The 20,525-nt window shown below is 36.8% G+C and overlaps 1 non-coding gene across 1 annotated transcript; it reads right to left on the bottom strand.

Moving 5' to 3' along the window:
• Positions 1-549: 549 nt before the first annotated feature.
• Positions 550-693, bottom strand: LOC127205400 (small nucleolar RNA SNORA48). Its single transcript, XR_007832616.1, has one exon. It is a non-coding gene; the product is annotated as a small nucleolar RNA SNORA48 (small nucleolar RNA).
• Positions 694-20,525: the final 19,832 nt, after the last annotated feature.

Raw genomic sequence — 20,525 nt, 5'->3', positions numbered from 1 at the left:
CTCCCAAGTCCTATAGGGACAGAACCAGTTCTACAGAGCCTCTGGACATCCCCCATGGTTTCCACACACTACCATGACTAGGACTTTCCTCATTCTCTCTAGTGGTAATATAAGGCCTGGACATCGACACCTATCCATGCCACTGTGTACCCAGGCACCCAAACAGCTCATGCTGAGCCCTTACCATGGCTTCAGGTGGCACGGCTGGCCACTTGCAACAGCTATTCTTCTCCTCCAAGTCCAGTTCCATCTCTTTTCATAATGCTCAAGCTGCTCCACTTCTCTTTCTCTCCCATCTAACCCACCATATACTATCTCATATACTGTGGTGCATCCTGCTGCAGGCTGGCCATGCAGCTGGCAAGCCCCAGGGTGACATCGTCTGTCTGCACTGCATGGCATGGCAGCAACAGGGGGTTGGACAACAGGGGGTCTATGGTCCACCTGCACCAAGTGCAGGAGAGGAGATCTGTGGATGGCATGGTGGTGTACAGGTCTCTGACTGTCTTTCTCTTCCTGTGCTGTACTACTTGGATTTGATTTGATTTTTTATATGTCCTAGGCATGGAACAGCTTTGGCTACCAAGCCAGGCATCAAGCTAAGATGAATAAAGGACCAGCATCTGTTCTGCCCCTGACTGATATAAGAACACCACTCCCAACAAGGTGTCTCTGCTCATTTCCTAGAGGGTATTTGATAAATTTAAAATCAGGAAAAGAAACATTTCTTTTTAACTTATTTCTTCATATAATCACTCTTAACTCAATGGGCTCATTTTCTCCAGTGATGCACAAAAGAATATAGATTTATTATAATTGAATTAAGTGATACCTAGTAGCCTCTCCACAATATTATATGAGTTTAATATCAATAAAGGACTATAAAATAGAATCTATGATCCATATAAATTCTTTATGCTACATATTTCTGCAAAAGGATATGGATATTTGCCCATTTAAATTGTGAGATATATTGAGGGTAAGAAATGATAATTGTATCTAAATAGGAATATTCTCATTTTTTTATCTCTTTCTTTGAGACATAGCTATGAATCCAAATTCACGCATAGCCAATATTAAATCTACACACATTTCAGGTATAGTCTGAAGAAGGGAGTGCACCTCTGGATAAAGCACAATAGGCAAACAGACAGTGAGGCTCTTCAGTCTCCATGATACTTCCAAGTCTAATGAACCTAAGAAATAACAGCAGGGTAAAGACCATCAGCTAACTCAGAAGACCTGAGTGAAGAGGAAGAGATTATGTAAAACCCTTGGATTTCACTCCTCACCAGCTGAGGTCTTGCACCTCTCCTAGGCATCATAGTAGAGATGGAGATCAACTTTCTTGTCTGAGCTGTATGGAAGAGTTGGGCCTGAGGGCAGAAGAGTAGGTGAGCTGGCCCTGCCCCTCATTTTCTGCAGCCCTCGGGAGAGAAGACCCTGCCCTTCACCTGGGCAGCAGAAGTAGACCTGGCCCTGGAGGTATAGGTATGAAAATAACCTCCCTAAGGGAGTGAACACAAGACACCCAGCCTTATACCCCCCACCTGCTGTGGGGTAGAGTGGATGGGGGAGAGATGCTCACTTACTTCCCTCTCACTGCCTATGGCAGGTAAGGAGAACTGATCTAGACCCCTTGCCTGGGTAGTGCTAGAGAGTTGTGGCATTGGGGTGAGAGAGAGGAGAGGAGAGACAGAGACAGACAGAGACAGAGAGCCAGTCCCATCTTTTGTTGACTGCTACAAACAGGAGAACTGACCCCATTCTTTACCTTGACAAAGCAGGACAGCTGTCCCTGGTGGCACAGATGAAAGGGAGAACTGGCAGGCTGAACAACAGGGCAACCACCTATGCTCAGGCCCACTCCAACATCTACCCCATCTATGAACTTCTAGAACACATGAAGGGACCAGTCCCACAGAACCAAAAGCTGCAGGATCTCCATGACACAGAGCAATAACAGGATATCTGAAAGGAGTCCTATTGAGGAACCAGTATTGATAGGGTAGCAGAATCCAGGCACCTGGAACCACACCGATGACTCATTGCAACGAATATTTGCAAGTAAAGCTGTTTCGGCAAAAGGGTATATTGTGTGACACACCAGGACACAAGACAGCTTTCAAAGCATGATGTTTTTATTTTTTATGCTATTTTCTCACTTTTTTGTTGCTTTAATTTTATTTATTTATTTATTTATTTATTGCTTTCTTTTTGTGTTGGAATTGCAAAGAATGGATATGGAGGGGCAGGGGGATGAATGTGATTGGTGTGCCTGATGTGAAAAGCACAAACAATCAATAAAAAGTTAAAAATTAAACACCTTGGGTTAGGGTGAAGGCATCTGTTCTGTACATCAATATATAGCTCAGTGTTGGAAAGCTTTGATGATAAAATCAAGGCATCAGAGGGCCATCTCTACCATCTGATTACCTAGCACCACACAGTTCCAGTCAATCAGGTGTACAGAGGTAAGCTAACGCATGAGAAACCAACCAGTGAAAGGAAAGGGAAAGTGAGCAATGTACAAACAGGTTTCCATGAAATCAGAAGGCACGCTTCATAGAAAAGAAACCTTGACAAGATTTGCATATTAAGAAATTTCCCCAACTTCCAAACACAGTCTACCCCAAATCAACTGATCTTGCATAAGAGAAAGCATGCAATTCTCAAAGATGTTTGTGGGCCAGCAAGATGGGTTAGGACACCATGGCACTTGCTACTAACATTGATAACTCAAGGTCAGTTCCAGAGACCCTTTTGTGGAAAAAGAGAGCTGAAGTCCCAGAAGTTGTATTCTGGTCTACACTTGCAAGCCATGGCATATGTGTATATATACACACAAAATAAATAAATGAAATGTCACTTAATAGTATTTGCTTTTTCTTCCAGAAGATGGAGAAAGTTATCAATTAATTATAATTTTTGGATCTAGAAGCAGTGGTATCTGATACAGTAGCGGACTTTTCACTACTTCAATGCCTATGTAATCACTCTCATTTCCTTTCATGTGGTATGTATAAATAAATCATTTAGCAATCTTGTTTCCTGAATACAACGACAGGGTCACCTGTGGATAAATTGCTCAATTTAGCTAGAAAGAGATTCTCTTTGCTCTAACCTTCTTGGGGACACCCTGTGTGAATATGTTCTCTTGTCTTGTTACAGGACTTTGTGCCTTACCAGAGGCTGAAATGAACCCTTTCCCTTTGTAGGAACAAAGTTTTAGAGATCATTTTCATTAAGACTGTCCTTTTCATTTCAAATATTACAAAAAGGGGAATGAAAAAAAATTTCCAGTGAGGTAAATGTCCAAACATGGATTAAGGTATTATAGGAATACTAAAACATGTAAATAGATCTCTTGTGGTATTCCTTTGGTGGCAGGGAAGGGGGAAGGGTTTTATATACTTAGTGCTATCCAAGCCTCTACCACATGAATACAGTCAAGAAACATCTGTGGTCTGCTGGATTATTCCAAACTGGAAAGATTAAGTTATTCTCATGCTACTTAAACTCACAAGAAAACACAAGTCAATGGGGGAGCACTTAAAGGCAGAAAAAATATGTTCCACTCTCTTATTTATAGATGCTGATGTTAGTTTCGAATTGCTTACAGGTTAAGAAATGTGTTAGGTGCTTTATAAGGAGTACTTTATTTTATTTCTTTAATGGCTTCATAGGGAAGACATCAACATGCATCTACTTTTCAAATGGAACCTTTCATAAATTCATGGTCAAACAGATACTATAAATTAGAGGGAGCATTCCAACTGAAGACTTTTCTTCATCTGCTTTTTAACAACCTTTGTACATTAACTCACACACTATAGAAATTTGTCTCCATGGTACTCTAAGGATGTCTGAATATCTGCATTATTATAGTGACCATTAATTTTGTACTTCTTTTCCAAGCTATTCCATTTTGTTTCTTGTGGACAACATATTTCACCACTCCCATCCTCTGCTGTGCTAAAATTGAATCTTACTGATCCCCAGTGACTTACAAATGGCACATAGCTGGGAAATGAGGGAATTCAGATTGGAAGCTCAAGGTTTACTAAATCTAAAGTCATCCTTCTGCTGAATTGCTATTATCTAACAACCATCTGGAAAAAATGCTTCATTTGTAATAAACAAATGATTAATACTATCAACTATTAAAGACAAATAGTAATAACAAGACTTTGAAAAATAGGCAGAAAGAACAGCAAACAAATAAAAGCAAAGAAAAGTAATCCAGATAGAAAGTTTAAAAATTATTTAAAAAGACTTCAAACAGAACTGAGAGGACATATTTGAACAAATAAATTGGGCTACACACTTAAAATTAAATACATGAGGAAATAAGTGTCTGAATTCTCACCACAACAGAATAAATGGATGCAACCCTTCCAGGATATACAAAATTAGAATAATAGTAAATGTTTGTCCATAAAGATTGTTAAAACAAGTTTGGGTGCACTACAAAGCAGAATGCCAACCTATGGGAAAGATGAAGGATAATGCCAATAAGTAAATAGCATCTTGGGGAGAGTATACTGTGAAAAGTCATTCTGTGAAGCTGAATAAACACTAGTTTGAGAAAAGAGAAAAGAAACTTTGGGAAGCAGGACAGAAGGTGGGAGACCATTGTCCATGTCAGAGGACTCAAGTTGACTGAGACGTGTTGTCCTCCCAGTGAGTGTCAGCAGCAAAATGTTAGAAATACTGATTAAGAAAAATATGTAACCTTTATTTTTACTAAACTTTACTTTGTAAAAGATTTTACTTTCAGTAATCTAATTACCCAAAGACAAAAACCCATGAGTCTTGGGAAATAAAAATGTATAAGCCAAGGGCATTGAAAAATAGTCAATAAAGTCATTGCAGAAAAGTTACTGAAATCTAAGGGGAAATATGACTATCCAGGAGAGGAAGAATTTATATTACCAGAAGTATTATTATATTATCCTTAAAACACCCAGAACACAGAAATATAAATAATTTGAAAACAATAAGAAAAAGAAAATCACCAATAATATATAATGTCAAAAACCACCAGAATAGCTGTGAATTTCTCAACAGAAACTGTATTTCATGCCCTGAAATACAGTGACTCTCAATCCAGATTGCTATATCTATCAAATATTTTCTTCATAGCTGACAGTTAAGAAAAACTTTCCAGGACAAATATAAACTAAAGACACTTATAACATCAAATCAGCACAACAGAAATTTGTAAATTTTCCATACAGAGGAGAAAAAGATAACTACATCTAAGACTACAGATAAAAGGAACTGTACTAGAATTACAAATGAAAAACTTAGAATTATGAAATGAAAGGAATCAGTACATTCTTTTTGACAATAATTTTGAATATTAATGGACTCAATTCTTCAATTAAAAGAGACAGGTTAGCAAATGGGTGTTGAAGTCCTGCTTTGACACCAACTGGGGAAAACTGAGGTGGGACGTGAATCCTGTGGCTGGCTGCCTGGTGATCCTGTAGACTTTCTCTGAGGGCAACCTTCCAAGCCATAAATGATAGTTACCAGCAATAGCTTCCACTGATGGTGGCAAGCTGGGGCTAGAGCTGATGGCTTCTAGCAGGGGATTCCACTGGTGGTAGCAAGTGAGGGGCTAAAGCTGATGGCTCCTAGAGGGGCCTTCCACTGATGGAGGCAAGCATCTAAAAAGAAAGGAAAAGGAGAGAAAAGAACCATACACACACACACACACACACACACACACACACACACACACACACTAGATGACGAAGTAAGACAGATTCTAGCTGGTAGGTTTCAACAAGCTGTTTCTTGTTCCTTTTATTATTATCTTTGTATTTTCATCCTTATCTCTATTCTTTTCTGTTTTCTTCTTCTTCTTCTTCTTCTTCTTCTTCTTCTTCTTCTTCTTCTTCTTCTTCTTGTTTCTGTTTCTTATCCTTTTTCATTCACAGTTTATATACCCCAACAAATCTTTCAAGCAGTACAAAATTCACAATGTGTTTGCCTTCTATTTCTCTAAAAATAAATGATTACAATGGGTATACATAAGAAAATCATGTTCCACAATACGTTCACATGACCAAGTGTTTTACACATTATGGGTAAGGAACAAAACATGAGTAACAAGTTATTTCTGATAACTACATACATTTATTTGTACACAAGACACTTGTTACATAGTAACCGAGTATAAGCAAGCAAGGGAAATTCTCAGCCAGCTTTTATTTACTGGAAGGCTGCAATTTGTGGTTACAAGGAAGGAATCAATTATCTTAAGAAGTAATCTTATAAAGATCTTAAAGGAATCACAAATCTAAGTTGCTATATAAAAATAATCAACCATGTCTATTTTTAAGTCCTAAAGGTGCCCATCTACTCATTAATATCTTTTATTAAATCATATCAGGAAGCTGAGGGCAGAAAAATAGAATAAGGAAACAAATCGTTATCTCAGTCACCAGCCCAGCTTGAAAGAGTCACATCAGCCAATGCTGCTATGGGCCATTGTTCTTGCTTCATCAACCCCAAAAAGTCCCTAGCTTTACTAATAAGAGTGTGCTTTCTCTTAACTTCAATTGTTCCCTAAGAGTCCCTGCATCAGGGCCAACAGCAAAAACATCTTTACCTTACTTTGCTAAACAATCTATTCTTCCCTAAGACTTTCTACGTCAGAGCCACTAGCAAAAACATCTTTACCTAACCTTGTTGGGCAATCTGTTTTTCCAAATTCTTTCTAATGGTAGTGATCATTGTTAGCAATCTACATCTGCAGGTTGTTTTCAGGGATGGTGGTTGAATCATTAATTACCTCCAACTGCAATGCCTGAAAGAGGTCAAGCATTGTTATTGTGTATGCCAATGATACTGCCCAGTGAGGGGCTGGGAGCCCCCTTTATACTATTCACACAATTCCCATAGTAAAGGGATTATAAGGATCACAATTGGTAACAAGCAGAGCTATGCTCCATAACAGCATGAAGTCCTCAGGACATGCAGTTCTCGGGGTTATGCCTTGCCGAGACACACCCATTGTGTGTTTGCTAACTGGTGGGCCACATTCCATGAGTTCTAGAACTGTTTTGCTGCTCCTCTTGCACGGACCCTGGCAGATAGGATGAAGTATAGATTTTCTATAAGAAACACACCTCACTAGCAAAGAAATACTGTTTTAGGGTTAACGGATTGGAAATATATTTCAAGCAAATAAAACCAGGAAGAAAACAGGTTTGAAAATATCAAACCTGAATTAAAGGAAAGAAATAAAGAAAATCAGTCTATATTAAGAGAGCAATTATTCAAGAAAATATTATAATTCTGAACATTCATTCACCAAACATTAGTCATTTTAAAAACATTAGAATTTTAAAAAGGTACATTTGACTCAGTACAGTAATAGTGAGTGATTTTAATACCTTTTTTTCCTACAAAAAGACAAGTTATTCAGAGAGAAACAGATCAACAGTGAACACAGATTTAAGTGTCAATACAGGTCAAACAGACATAGTAGATATCTATAGAGTATTCTACCCCAAAACAGCCAAGTACATACTTTTCAGAAGTCTGTGAAATATTTAAATTTTAGAAAATAAATCATGCCTTAATGAGTAAAAAATATTGAAATAATTGATAATAAATGATATATAATGATGATGGAATAAATTAGAAATGAATAATAAGAGAAATCACAAGGCATTTGCAAACACGGGCAAATTGAACACATTACTGAATGGCAAATGATCTTTAAAAAATTAGAAGAAGAATGTAATAAACCCTATAAATGAGATGAAATAAACACATAACAGAATATACAGTATATGACAGATCAAGTTCTAAAGGATATTTTTGTCTATACATGTATACATCAAACAACCAGAGAAATCTCAAATTCCCAGAAAAATAATAACAAATAAAATTAAAAATCAATAAATGGAAACTAACAATAAAGACTAGGAAGCAATTAGTGAACTGGAAATGAATTGAAAAACGCAAAGAACTAACTGAGAAAAGAGTTGTTTTTTAAAAGGATAAATGAAATTAACAAACCATAGCCAAACCAACTGTTAAAAAAAGAAAAGATAAAAAGTAATAAAACTAGAGATGAATAAAGAGACATTACAGTAGACAGCAACAAAATTCAGAAGATTAGAGCTTTTGTGAACGTTTACATCCCAATAAATTGAAAAAACATCTAGAAAAAAAATGGATAAATTCTTAGATAAACATGATCTACAATACTTAAACTAAGAGGTTATAAACAACATAAATAGGTCTATAATAAGCATTGATATAAAAATAAATAAATAAAATGTCTCCAAACAAGAAAATAATTCAGAACCAGATGGAGGTTAGGTTGAATTCCATCAGCTAATAACATCATTACCTTTCAAGCTGTTCCATAATATAGAACACAATGGAACACCTTCAACGTTATTTTATAAACATAGTATCACCTTGCTATCAAAACTAGATAAGGATACCAATAAAATAATATTATAAAATCTTCCTGAAAACCATAGGTGTAAGAAATATCAATAAAACAATTGGAAACTGAATCTTAGTACACATTAATGAGATCATTCATCACAAGCAGGAAGGCTTCTTCATTCTAGTGCTACAAAAATGGTTCCACACGTGCAAATTCATATACCTGGTACATCACATCAGTAGACCCAAGAACAAAAAATTTCAGAAAAAAAAAAATCTATTGACAGAGTCCAACATCTATTCATCATAAAAGCCTTGAAGAGATGAAGTAAAGGAGCAATGCACCTTAAAGTAGTAAAGGTTGTAATAGGCAAAACTCTACTTAATATCATACTATATTAGGAAAAACTCAATGCATCTCTACTAAGTCAGCAATAAGAGTTTCCACTTTTTCCACTCCTGCTTAGAAGCATCTTTAATTTTCAGCTAGAACAAGAACATAGTAAAAAGAAATGAAAGGATAAAAGGAAAAGGAAATAGCAAGAGTATATCTGTTTGCAGAGGGTATAATGCTGCACATGAGACCCTAAAGACTTCATCAGAATACCCTAGGCCTACTAAACACTTTTAACTAAGTAAGATACAAAACAATAGCTTTTCTTTACCTACTAAGCATGGTGAGAAAGAAATCAGAAAACAATCACAATCACAATAGGTTTAAGAACCCCCAACCAAGGAGGTAAAACCTCTTCCACAATGAAAAAACAAAACACAAACAAATACAAAGTCTGGAGAAGACACCAGGCAACTCTCCCATACACTGGTGAATTAATCAAAAATGACTACAATACTAACAGTGATTTCTAGGATCACAGCAATCCCTAACAAAATTTCAACATGCTCTCTACCTAAGCACAAGAGAAGCACCCAAAACCCCAGGTAACCAAAGGAATTCTGAATGAAGACAACAGTGGTGGTGGTATTACAATAAAGATTTCAAGTTACACTACAGATCCATAGTATTAAAAAAAAATAAAGAAATAAGAGCATTGTGTCAGTCAAAACCTAGATATGCAAATCAATAGAATAGAACAACAGCTTAGAAATAAGCCCACAAATCCACAGCCACCTGAATCTTGACAAAGGTACCAAAAACATGCATTGGAAGAAGTACATCAACAAAAGCTCTTGGCAACACTAGATGCCCACTTGTAGAAGGCTCTCTATTTCTCATTATGTTAGAAATCAACCCCAGATGGATGAAAGACCTTAGTATAAGACCTCAGATTCTAGAATGGTTAAAAAAAAAAGTCATTATTAATTGCTTACTTTTTTAAGTAGGAGATTTCTGGATAATTTTCTTTTTACGCTTTCTGAATATAAAAAATTAACTATGATATAAGTGTTATAAAACAAACTATAAGAAAGAAGAATTTAGTATATATGCAGAGTGAGACAGAGAAACAGAGAGAGTGCAAAAACAAACCCAAGTTTGGTAAGAGATATGAAATTTGTGGTGGATTTTCCCAATTTGAAAAAAACAGTTTTCTGGATTTCTAAGTATTTGCTGTTTAGACAATTAGTTCCTAGACACAATATAATTAAAATTAATAAAATACAGCTCACTTGATTACTGAAGAATGATGGACATGAAAATATCACATTGAGATGCTTTCTAATTAATTTATTCATATTAAGTATTCATTTTAAGAGATAAGAGTCTCTTTATTTTTATTAGGTAGTATTTTTTTAATTGATGAGAAATTGACATCAAGAAGAAATGTATCCCACTCAGCACGTCACAGTGGGCCAACTTCTCTTGTTTGATGGTGCATCTTGTTCATGCTCCTCAAAGAAGAAACTGGTTTAGAATTCTTCACAAACAACATTTATTCACTGACAAAGAGCTGATTCATTTCAGCAACTTGCAATGGTCGCGTCACAATTTAAAAATAATTTGATATTTATTTCCAAATTGAAACAAACTTAGAATACAATAGCGTTAAGCAGTATTCATGTTTATGAAAGTTCTATCTTTGATACAGCTTTATTAATTCGATGTTCACATGATATTTTCACATATTGCAATTATTATTTGGTTTGATAATTTCAGAAAACTTCACAGTAAATCAAATGTTAACTAATATGTTTATATAATAAAAGAACAAAAATATAATGTTCATACTTTAAAAATAATATATACCCAGACAGTGACTAAACAGAGGGGACAATGTTTAGATTTGCTAGCTCACTTTTTAGCCTTTTGTTATCTCTGTATTCCTATTTTCCATCTATCATTGTGCTATCATTTAGTTTTCATCAATAGAAACTTTCTTTAGTATTAAGGTTTTAAAATGAAACATACACACACACACCAAGTACATAAACACAATATCACGAGCACAAATTCAATAGTATGCGCTAGAATAAAGTTCTCAGCTTTGAAGAACACAATCCACTTTTCTTCGACACAAATATGGCTTCTCCTTATCTCCCAGCACTTCACAGAAAAATTAAAATGAAATGCATTTCATGACCGACTTAAAATGACAAACGTGTTCACCAATTCCAGAAACAGATACAGAGGTATTTCTATCACCCCGCCCCTGGTGGCTCCTTGTCTATTTGAAAAATATGTCATAATGTGAACAGGCTTCTGCATACGGATGCCTTGAGGATCTTCTATGTTGGGTAGAATTCATCGTTTCTCTCAAAAAATTAAAGTACATAGAAATAAAAGCACACCGTCATGAAGCAGACCTGGTATTTAGTGGCAAGAAGCCCTAACTTGGAGTTCAGAGAATCCTTCCGACCTTACACCCTTGCTTCCTTCCCACTCATTAATTTAGCAATTGGCCCTAAGTGGTCTCCTGTCTGTAATGTTATGTGTCTCACAGTGCGATATTGTTAAAGTAGACGCTGTTTTCCATAGCCAAATAGCTGCTTCAGTGGGGGCATCCTGAATCTCCTACGTGATTTATTCTCTGGTGATTTACGCTAGCGGTGCAGGAAGAGTTCTGTGCTTGCAAGCTGTGCGTGTGGATCCTGACCACATTCTCTTCCCCAGATGCAAACAGAGGAAAAGGAAAGTCTTCCTGCAGGATCAGCCCCACTCTGGAGGCCCCTCCACAGCTGCGTGGCGGGCCACCTGGGCCACGGCCCCTTTCAATAGCTGGATATCCTGTCCGGTTTTGCTGCTGCAAAGCTGTCCGGGACAATCGCCTGGGAAGTGAATTGTGACTTTCCAGGGTTTTAAGCTTGCCAAGATTAGTTAGGAAAACACAGTTTGGGGTTATACAAATTCCAAATATTCTGGCTCCCTTGTTGCCTGAAACTCGAGAGAAAGGAAAAAAAAAAAAGTATTTGTGGGGTTTGTGAGTTTATACGTGTGTTCCAAGCGAGAGTTCCTGTTGAAAATGTATAAATTATCAGATGTTTCTGTACGCAAGCCAAGGCATCCTTTAAAATGGTACGATTAAAATACTCCCTGTGTGCCTTGGGGAATAAGAAGCAGAAACTGTTGTTGGAGTATGGGAAAGAAAGAAAGAAAGAAAGAAAGAAAGAAAGAAAGAAAGAAAGAAAGAAAGAAAGAAAGAAAGAAAGAAAGAAAGACAGACAGACAGACAGAAAGAAAGAAAGATTGCTGACTGTGGAAGTCCAAAAGCGTTGTTCATTGTTAGGACTTCATTGGTTATTCAGTGTCTTCAAATTTTAGAAAATGTACTCATTTGAAATTCTCTTGGTGATCTAGAAAACAATAGCACTGATTATAACAAGGGTTTGGAGAGAGAGAGAGCTCTGTGACTAGGAGCATTTGCTATACAACCAGGGGGACCTGAGTTTAGATGCCAGCACCCACGTCACAGACCAGGCAACCCCCAAGTTTCTGTAACTCCAGTCGCTGGGGCGGGGATCTGACTGTGTCTGTCCTCCATAGGCAGACATAAATGCTCCCACAAATACTTGTGCGAATACACTTATGCAAACACACACATGGACAAAGAAATGTTTTCTTGAAAAGAAAAGCAATTATCGAAAGGAAAGGCTGCTTGTGTTTTTCTTTCAAGTTAAACCCAGCGTTTCAAACAATCTATAGAGGAATATACATTCAAGCGGACAACTGAATTGAGAAGACCTGCAGACCTCGCAACATCAAAAAACCTGGCTTGTCCTTATTTGAAATGGATAACTACATTCTGAATCTATACTTCCAGGAGATCGGTGTGCCCAGGTTTCTCAAACCCTTTGGATTTGCCTCTTCGCCTTCTAAATAAACATTCTTGTGGTTTCAAAGCACGTTTTAAAATCTGGAGTTTTCCCATTAAACAGCTAAAGCGCTCGCTCGTCAGCCCTCCCTCCCTCCCTCCCTCCCTCCCTCCCTCCCCCCCTCCTCTCTCTCTCTCTCTCTCTCTCTCTCTCTCTCTCTCTCTCTCTCTCTCTCTATATATATATATATATATATATATATATATATATATTACAGTAAGGAATATCCCTTTCCTTCCCATATTAGGTTTAGTTTACAGAATGGTCTGCATTGAAACAGTATAACCAGGCATTTGTTGGACCTTCCCTCAACCTCTGTTCTGTCTTTATCTCTAATCACTTCCCCCTGGTGGGGCTGCCTCACCAGCCTTCAGGGGAATAGGAGATGCTCAGTCATGCTGCTTAGTCAGACTTGATGTTCTGGGGTGGGCTGGTGGTGGGGGGACACTTCCCTTTTCTGATGAGAAGGAGAGAGTGGATAGGGGGAAAAGGGAGGGAGTGTGGGACCCGGAAAAGAGGAAAGAGGGGCTACAATTGGGATGTAAAGTGAATAAATAAATAAATTACTTAATTAAAAATAGGATAGCTTACCAGAGCGGTTACCCCACTAATGGGAATAAAGCCATTTCATATATCTTGAAGATGGTGGATTGTTCAGTTGGCATGGATCTATTTGAAAAGATGACATTAAATGATTAGTCACGTGTAAGATCTCATAATAGTGATATTTAGCATTGTACTCAGCTTTATTCTGTTACAGTTACCTGTCCTGGAATCTAGAGAGTGTGTGTGAAAGATTTCTAATCACAGGGACAGTCTGTTCTTATTCCAGGCTCCACCCACATGTATTAAGTCTGCTGGTATCGTCAAAAAGACTAAATCATAAAAGTCCTACATTTATGACAGATGTATCTTCGCTCTTTAGATCAACCCTTCACAGTTTGCTCATCCAAATCAGAGTCAAAGCAGCTAACGTTTTCAGAGGTATATACAAACCGAATTCAACACGAAACCAAGAACTGAAAAGTACTGGCTTTAACTAGGAAGGGAGAATTTTTACCTTTGCCTTATGTTACTCAGCCTTCACTGAAATATTATAGTGCATTAACTCTAAGCTGGAAGAACATAAAGCAGGATTACAGAATGAAGTGGATAACCTTTCCCAGGTGCAAAGAGCAGGCGTGCAGCTTACTCCCATCGTCCTTCAGGCATTTAACACTGATGCTAGAGCTCACTTTTTAGACTAAACTAAATCGTACACAAAAGGCTAAAAATTAGAAACACTTAAGACATTTCACTTTTGTGGATTTTTTTTTTCAAATAGCTCAACCTGAAAATCTACTACTAGTAGTGGAAAACGTAGACATCAATAATTAAGGTGCCTCTATATGTCCCTGATATTTTCAATGTACTATTTAAGCATCTAAGAGATGAATTCCCAAAATTAACTCTGAAGTCTCACTTTTCACACTGCATCCAGACTGCACTGAAACTTCATTTTTGAATTGTGAACAGCTGTTTCTCAAGGGTGTACATAGACTCACGTATACACACACACGTGCATGAGCAGGAATGTATCAGTCATTTCTTTCTTCAGTCATCTCTCTATCAAGTTTCCTCTGCTACTGCCACTCTGTTTATGTTGCTGTTATTACCTTCATCTTAAAAAAAAAACACGTGACTTTGCCATTCCAGCGTAAGAAAAATCAAAACCACCAAGTGATTCTTCAAATATTTTGAGTTAGAAAATATGTTAATTTACATCGCGATTTTGTACACAGGCGTAGCCCCCCTTTCTATGTCATTGGAGAGCAGTGCCTCCTGTGTCTAGAGAAGACAAAAAAAAAAAAAAAAAGTGGGCTGTAGGTTCATATTAAGCTTGGCTATCACATTAGTGTACATGGGTATTGTTTAATTTTTCTATGAATATCACTGGAGATATACATATATATACATATATATTAAACTTCTCAAAATAATTTTGGCTTTTTAAAATATTTTTCAGGTAAAGGGAGTTGGTTGAAGAATAGCAATATTAGGGCCACTGAATTGTTCAGTGGGGGAAAAACACTGGATTCCCAGGACCTACCTAAGAATGGAAAGGGTGCACCAAATCCACAAAGTTACCCTGTGGCCTCCATGTGTACACTGTGGCATGTTCAAATCCCCCACGTGCACTGAAATAGAGAACAACCACATTAACAGCAGTGATACCCATAGCACTCAAGTGCTCCAGTGAGAGCATCCTAGTCTTAGACGCCAGTCTCTAATGCTCCATCACAGAGACCAGACTGCCCAGATGAACCTCTTTCCAGTAACTCGGGTTTTGGATGAAAAATAAATCAATGAATCCTATATACCAACTATAATAACATAAGAAGTTTTGAATACTTTTGCTTATTCCCAATTAATATTGTTAAACAAAGAAAATTAAATACCATTCTAAGGTTAATTGTAGGAATTTTCTGTGTGTGGAATACTGAAATTATCTGATGTTGACTATTTCAGGGGTGTGTATGTTGTATGAGGTAAAGGTCTCCTAGCATGGAGTACTTAACATGCAGAAGCAATGAGAAGCATGTAATATAACACAAGACAAACTATTTAAATAGCACTTTATATAATATTTTAAAATGCCTTCACAGTTATAAGCATATATGTCATATTTCATTATTATACTTTATATTCTGTATTAATACAAATGCTAAGTATACTTATTGATGATAAACACAAACATACTTTTAAAGAACTCAAGTTATTATTTTAATATGTTTTTCTAATTTTTGCATTTTATGAAATCAAGATTTGCATTCTAATTATAATATATATTCATATTAGTGAAATTTCTCTTCTTATGACAAACTACCTGAGGCAGTTCAAAGGTGGAAAGATTTATTTTGTTTCACAATTTCATACGTTTATGGTCATGGTTAGGTAGTGTTGTTGCTCTTAGAAGTGTGGCAAAGCAGGAAGAATGCAGCAAAAGGACCCAGTGGGGATAGCTGCTTACCTCTTAGTAGGCAGGAGAGGGGGAAGTGGGAGGAGGAATGAGAGGAGGGGAGAGGGAGGAAGGAGGGACAGAGATAGGAGGAAGGGGTGGTTAGATACAGGAGGAAAAAGAAGGGAGAGGCACAGAGAAAGGAGGAGTCAGAGGCAGGTGCAAAGAGAAGGGTGAGAAGCCAAGGAGGAGGAGGAGGAAGAGGAGGAGGAGAGACAGGGAGAGGGAGGGATATACCCTTCAGAGATACTTTTCGAACCACAGTGCTCAGCTTTGTTGTGTTAAGCTCTACCTCTGGATGTGCCCAACTGAGCTATGAGATCATCAATGGACTGTAGACTAGGACAGTACAGTAAACCAACAACTGTGACACAGCAAGAGTCCTCAAGCCACAATCACTTCCCCAAGTCTGCTGCCTCCCTGATCACTGCTAGAACAAAGACTACTCCTTAGAGGTTATATATAAACCACAATAGTACCTTGTTATGTTATAAATACATATATACTATAGAGATGAAGGTTAGAAAAGTTTTGTGCATAATAAATTTTTGAATAATTACATGGTAGAATTTTAAAATAACCATTCACAAATTGAGTCTGTGAGAAGGTGTTGGTGAATTTCTTTTATCTATTTTATTTGGGTTCATATATCTACCAACCTTCTCCATCTCAATCCCCTATAATCCTCCTCGAAAAACTAGGTAGAAAAGAAAGAAGGTTAGAAGGGAAAAGGGGCACCATTCCTGCTAACTAGGGCTGTTGGGTTTCTTGGGGCAAGTCCAATCAATCTTCCTTGCCAGGATACCTCCAAATTCTTGTCTCTTTACTCACAGCTGCTTGACAAATCTCAACAGCAACCAGGAGCAGCAGCCCCCTCCTCCTCCTCCTCCTTCTTTTTCCTCCTCCTCCTCCTCCTTCTCCTTTTCTTCATCTTCCTCCTCCAGAGTGCCTCCTAGCCCCTCTCAGGCATCTCAAATGTATACTCCTCTCCAGAGTTCCCATAATTAAACTATCTGCAGCTGTCAAAGATCATGTCCCTGCCATTACACAAGGCAAATTATAATCACCTGCTCTGAAGCAGCCTCTTGGCCCACACCTGGAGTTAAAACAAAAACATACTCACATAACATAACTGGATTTTTAAGGAAACCAAAACTCTCACTACAAAATGTCATTCTTTCAAGGTGAAAATAAAACAATGCAATTTAAACGCATATTAAGACATAATTATTGATAAGTTAAAATTCCCATAATTATTGATAAGATGAAATTTCTGTTAAGACATAACGACATTTTACATGTTACATAAATACGTGAAATTAAATTAAAAATTTTGCATGGAATTTTGGATATGGCCCAAAGATGCCAGATGTGAGGGGAAAAAAGTATGTTAAACAGGCAAATATGCACATGGTTGATTTGTGAATATATCTCTGAAACACTGGGGAGGAATTTGATATTATATAAGCATTTTAATTACAGGGTTACTACAAGTAACTTTATTATTTACAATGTGGTAATAAATTTCAATGAAATAGCAGTTGTTTAAAATGTATATAGTTTTAAAGTAATTTAAATTATTGCTTTCAACACATTTAGTAATCAAAGTTATTTTATTTGAAATTAGAAGTGCTATAATTTGATGACTGGTCGTCTGTCCTCAAATATATTGAAAATACAGCATTCTATCCATCAAGAGTGATAGCATTTGCCTGGTCAAAGCATTTATCTGCCCTGTGCCAAAGGTTATTCCTTCAGTAGTTTTTCTATTTATAACCACACAAAAAAAAAAAAATCATCATGGTCATTTTTTTACACAGGGGGACTAAAAACCAGAGAAGTTTAAGTTGCTTTTACAGTGTCCTCAGATGTTTAGTTCTAGAGCATGAATTGGCTCAATTCTCCAAAGTAAATGTTTAGACATTAATTAAATGAAAATGAGACACACATTCCTACACAACAAGGCAATACATTAATTGAACCAACCATTGAACAGTATTTATTTTCTATGTACTGTGTCACAGGATTTCAGGTAGGTAAAATTTCCAAAACACAAATTTTCCATGATTTTTACAGCTTGTTGTTGCTTATGAAGCCTATCTTAGCCATTGCTTTGGTCTTTAAAAATTTTTGAGTTTTAAGGCTTTATATAAAGCTGGACAATTCCAACAAGCTAAATGAATTATCACAGTGAGCTTGTATTTTTACAAAAAAGTTTTAAAAATCTTTACAATAAAATTGGTGTATGATTTTCTAGCTAAATATTTGTGGGCAATAAAATAAAACTGAGATGGTCTGTAATTCAGAGTCCACATCTCTAGATAATGGACATCTTTTTAAAAGTTGTGTAAAATATTAAATTAGATGTATATGGTCAAAGGAAATACAGATGAAAGTCAGAATGGGAGTTTTTTTATTTGAAAGGAAATGATCACCAAGGGTTTTCCCTGTCTGATTTCTTATTAAATTTCTGACATTTGTGCACACTGTGTCCTATTTCTCTGACATTCTACTGAATGAAAAATGACAGAGCACAGCTAATGATTTGATTATAGTCTAGAATTATATCTGATATGTCAAGATAAATGTTAACACTGATACAGAATTTATGGATTTGTAGGCAGTATTTAATTTTTGGAAAGGAAAGTTTTTATCAAAATTATTAATCATTTATTATTGTCAACAGAGCTCTGTGGCAGGTTTCATTGCACAGCAATAAAAGATGTTGGATACAGCCTCTTTCCAGACTGTCACAGAGTGCCTAAAGCATTCTGAAAAAGAAGAGTTTTAATCTGGTTTTCACAAAGATTTATACCATCATTAGTTTTATTTGAAGAGTATTTCTTTATCTGAAGAGAAACAAATCTGCAAATAACTGTGCATCGCTAAAAATGAACTTCTATGAGATGACAGATTTCAGGGATGTGTTCATTACTAGATTGTGTATTTTGTGTTTGCTTGAAGATAAGATATTTTAGTCTTTTGAGAATATATTTATTAAAACTGTGAGACTACTACATAAAAATGTAATTCAGTGGTGGAATTATTGATGAACATGCATGAAGACTAAGGTTTAATTGCTCATAGCATTGATTAAATATATCTGGAGATGGTCAGGTAGAGCAGGGGAGGGAATAGAGAAAAATATGACTTCATACTAAGGGTATTTAAGAAATCATAGAGAAATGTATAAGTTTACACACATTCACTCATATGCACATGTGTGTGAGTTTTAAAAGTTTAAAATGTTTAATTGGAGTTAGCCTACATGGAGGGATAATGTTCCTTCCTGAAACTATTGGTTGCCTTAGTAATGACAGGTATGGTATACTCCTTGTCAAGTTGTCAAGAAGGTACCAGAGGCCACAAAACAATAGAACCCATTGATACTGCTCTTGGTTTCTTACTAGAAGTTGATAGTAAGACCTCTTTGATGAAGATGTCACACATTCTGATCATAGAACAAAAGTAAATCATGCTGAAACTGATGTAAAAGCATTGTCCTTGTTGATAGCTTCCATAGTGTTAGAAGATGCTTTGTAATTTGCTAGGGGAGAAAAGTTATCAAACCATCTTACTCAACCTTCTAATTATGCAGAAGAGCCATTCCACAGGAGAGAGCTCATGGCCAAGAATTCATGCTGGGAAGATCGTGGTCCCTACTACTATTAATTTGCTAAAACAACAGAGCACTAAACCACCTTCTAAATATCCTTATACCCACAGACTAGTGCAAATCTCACCTCTCATCAGAGAAGCTTATTCATGCAGTACATGGAAGTTAATGCAGAGACCGTACCACTGGTCAAAGTGCAGAAGATTACACCACTGGTCTGGTCATTACTAAAAGGCACTGACCTATCATTCCCACTCCTACTCAAGGCTCAGGAAAGGAGGGCAGAAAAAGACTGTGGTAGCCAGAGGTTGGGGAAGATTGCTGGGAAATAATGTCTTCTAAGTGTGGCAGGGATGTCACACTCATGAGCTCATGGCACCTGGCTTTGTTTACACACGACCTGCACATATCAAGCCAGTCAGCATGCCAGCTTGGATTAGAAAGGGGTTCCTGAGCAGTAGCTGAGGAGCTCTTGGTAGTTGGTGCCCAGTGCAAGCAGATGAGTCAGTTTTCTTCAGCAGTGTGGTACAAAGAGGAGGAGGGAGAAGACATGAAGTTGAGAGAGAAGGTAAAGGGGTCTAGGAACAATTGGAATGGGTGGATGTGGATGGATATTATCCAAATGTACTGAATCCTTGTCTGAAATTACCAAAGAACAAATACAAACTAAATAATCCAAAAGCTATAAGTTTGCTTTACTGAGAACAAATTGCTACAATATTTTCCACACTGACCTTCTGTTCCAAGAAGACAGTTCACCGGTAAGGATTAGCATGTCATTTAAAAATGTGGAAAGGCCAACATTGAAAAGCTTATATTGAATTAGTAAAATTACAGCCCACCTTACATCGTGCTAATTGGAATCTGGCTTCTTACCTGGAAATTGGAGAGATGTCAGCAGTCCTTGCACAGGCTTAGCAGTTAGCTGCCCTGTGCAGAAAACAACAATCCAAAATGCAACTAGAAAGAGCATCCTTATCAAGCTAAAGTGAAAAACTTCTGCTTCTAGTGTTCTGAAATATCTAGCTACAGCAGGTAGAAACAGAGGGTTTGATTACTATATATTTCTTCTTAAAATAAAATTATTACATAAAGTAACAGTTATATTATAGGTGCTAAAAGCATGTTAATCATTTGAGAAACAGTGACTTTCGTATACTGAAAACTTAACTCTATATAACTCCTGGGAATAATTTATGCATTTGGAAAATTGGATTGAAAAAT

The sequence above is a fragment of the Acomys russatus genome, chromosome 21, assembly GCF_903995435.1.
Source record: "Acomys russatus chromosome 21, mAcoRus1.1, whole genome shotgun sequence".
Taxonomy (NCBI): Eukaryota; Metazoa; Chordata; class Mammalia; order Rodentia; family Muridae; genus Acomys; species Acomys russatus.
This window is presented reverse-complemented; position numbering and strand designations above follow the sequence as displayed.